The sequence below is a fragment of the Tupaia chinensis genome, unplaced genomic scaffold, assembly GCF_000334495.1.
Source record: "Tupaia chinensis unplaced genomic scaffold, TupChi_1.0 Scaffold000159_1, whole genome shotgun sequence".
In the NCBI taxonomy this organism is placed as follows: Eukaryota; Metazoa; Chordata; class Mammalia; order Scandentia; family Tupaiidae; genus Tupaia; species Tupaia belangeri.
This window is the reverse complement of record NW_006159630.1, coordinates 6,801,899-6,804,776: the sequence shown is the minus strand read 5'-3', so window position 1 is coordinate 6,804,776 and position 2,878 is coordinate 6,801,899. Positions and strand designations below refer to the sequence as shown.

General features: G+C 45.8%; 1 pseudogene; it reads left to right on the top strand.

The window, feature by feature from the left end:
- Window positions 1-299: 299 nt before the first annotated feature.
- On the top strand, window positions 300-667 carry LOC102476575 (cytochrome c oxidase subunit NDUFA4 pseudogene; annotated as a pseudogene).
- Window positions 668-2,878: the final 2,211 nt, after the last annotated feature.

The following is a 2,878-nucleotide window of genomic DNA, read 5'->3' as shown; positions in this document are numbered from 1 at the left end:
ATAATTTTTTAAAATAATTTTTTTTTGTTTAACTTTATTTATTTATTTTAACTTGATCAGAGAGGGACAGAGTGAAAGAAAGAGGGAGGAAAACCGAGAAAGTAAACCACCAGGTCCAGGACTCGAACATGGTCGGCCATGTGGGAGTCCAGTGCCCTTAATCACCACACCACCTACTGGCCCCTAAAATAATTCTAAAAAGATAAATGGCTGGATCCCACAAGGCTGACTGCGCAGTTCAATTCTTTAACCCAGCAGCTTGAAAAACACCCCAGAGGTGACTGGGCATCTGCTCAACCTCTGTGAGGAGAGGTTTTAGTCTCTGGCCTGGCAGATATGTCCTCTGCTTTCAGACTGGAGTCCTCCACCGTAAACATACTCCACCAGCCCCTGGGCCAGGCCAAGAAGCATCCGAGTTGGATTCCCCTGTTTGTCTTTATTGGAGCTGGAGGTACCGGAGCAGCACTGTATCTCATACATTTGGTAATGTTCAATCTCGACGTCTCTTGGGACAGAAAGAATAACCCTGAACCCTGGAACAAAGTGGGTCGCCATGATCAGTACGTTTTACTCAGTGAATGTGGATTACAGCAAACTGAAGAAAGAAGGCCCAGACTTCTAAATGAAATGTTTCACTTATGAAGCTGCTCATAATGAAGGCCTTCCAGAAGACATCCGCACAATTTTCCACTTAAGCAGGAAATACTTCTCCTCTAAATGCATGAAATCATTTTAATGTGTTCAGATGTACACTGGTTAATAAATATCTGAAACTTGAAAACAAACAAACAAACAAAAACACCCCAGATACGTGTGCATGCGTACCCAAAATCCCGAAAGGAGAAATGGAGAAGGGCTTGTACCATGACCATCCCTCATAGGAATGCTTTCTCTCTTTCCTTCTTTCTCCCTCTCTGCCCAGCACATGCCCCCTCAACCAAACTGAATATAATAATAATTTTCCTCGGTGATTCTTAAGCACGTTGAAGCTGGAGAACCACAGTCCTGAAACGTGTGAGTTCCTGACACTCCCTGTTCTTGTGGCAATCCTCTGGCTCACAGGATAAAGTCCAAAATTATTGTAAGATCTAAAAACCCTTTCAGGGCTAATCCAGACCAACCAAACTAGCCTCTTTTTATCATTTTCTCCCTGAAGCCTCTGATTCAATCACATTTAACTACTTGGCTTTCCTGAATGTGCCTGTTCCATCTCTCCTCTAAGCTCTTGTCCATCGAAGGTGCTCGGAGATTCACTGAAGTAAATACATTGAAGCCGTTGGTGTTAAGTCCCACGGTGCTGGGGACATGCAGGAGGGCAAAGTTTCTGACTCTGATAACTTACAGCTGTTGGGGTGCAGGGAGGAAATATATAAGAAGTGAAAGGGGAAGAGAGCCAACAATGGCTGAACACCTGCCATGGAGCAGGCCTGAGTGGGGCTTTATTAACGTTAGCTAGATTTCTTACACAAACCTTTCGGACTGGGAATAGTATTCATTTGCTTCTGAGTCTCAAAGTGGTTGAGTAACTTGCCCAATGTCACCCACCTAAAAGTAGTGTTGATTGGGCTTCTACCATATGCCAAGGAATGAGCGTGCTGGGTACCATGCCAAGTACTGAGGAGTGAAATAGAAAAAAAGGAGAGATGCTGTCTTGGGGGCTGGCAGGTGGCATGGTGGTTAAGGGCACTGGACTCTCACATGGCTGACTGCAGTTTGAGGCCCGGACCTAGTGTCTTGCTTTCTCAGTTTCCCTTTCTCTCACTTTCTCACTCTGTCCCTCTCTGGTCAAATTAAAATAAATGAATAAATAAAGTTAAATAAAATATACTTAATAAAAATTTTAAAAGAGTTTTTTTAATAAAAAAAGGAGTATGTCTTGTTAAACTTCCCCTTGTTAAGGGAACCAGCAGTTAGCGTAATGGCTATGTCGCTGGACTCCCATGTAGTCAACCGCGGTTCGTGTCCCGGACCCGGTGGCTTAAAACTCACGCCAGGCGCGTGTGCGTGCGTGCCCAAGATCCCGAGAGGAGAATGGAGGAGAAGGGGTTGTGGTGTGGCCATCCTCCCTGGGGGGTGATTTCTCGCTTTCTGTCTCTATGTCTCTCTCTGTCTGGCGAGCGCACGCGCCCTACAGTGAAAATCTCTCCAAAAAAAAAAAAAAAACAACTTCCCCTCATTAATATGGGGTGGGAAGGCAGTGGCAGAGCGGTCACACAGTGGGACTCACATGGGAAAGGTCCCAGCCCAGGACCAACCTGAGCACAGCGGGTACCCATCGCCTGAGCTGGCTGAGGCGGGTTGGTTGCAGTGTGAGGTCCCCGTTGAAGGACCTGTCTCTCTGTTTCTGTCTGTCATGGAAGAAATAAATAAATTTTAAAAATCTCCTTTAAAGGGCCCTGCAGTTAGCATAATGGCTATGTCACTGGACTCCCATGTAGTCAACTGCAGTTTGAGTCCTGGACCCAGTGGCTTAAACTCACGCTGGACGCATGTGCGTGCGTACACAAGATCCCGAGAGGAGAGTGGAGAAGGGATTGCGGCGTGGCTATCCCCCCTGGGGAGTGATTTCTCGCTTTCTGTCTCTCTTTCTCTCTGTCTGGCAAGCACACGTGCCCTATAGCAAAAACCTCTCCAAAAAAAAAAAAAAATCTCCTTTAAAGAACTCCAATAGCCGGGGCCAGCAGGTGGCATGGTGGTTAAGGGTGCTGCTCCCTCATGGCTGACTGTGGTTCAAGTCCTGGACCTGGCGGCCTGCTTTCTCGCTTTCTCTCTCTCTCTCTTTCTCACTCTGTCCCTCTTTGGTGAAATTAAAAAATAAATAAATTTAAATAAAATAATCCTTTAAAAAAATGAAAACGCTTCTCTGAGAGAACACCAA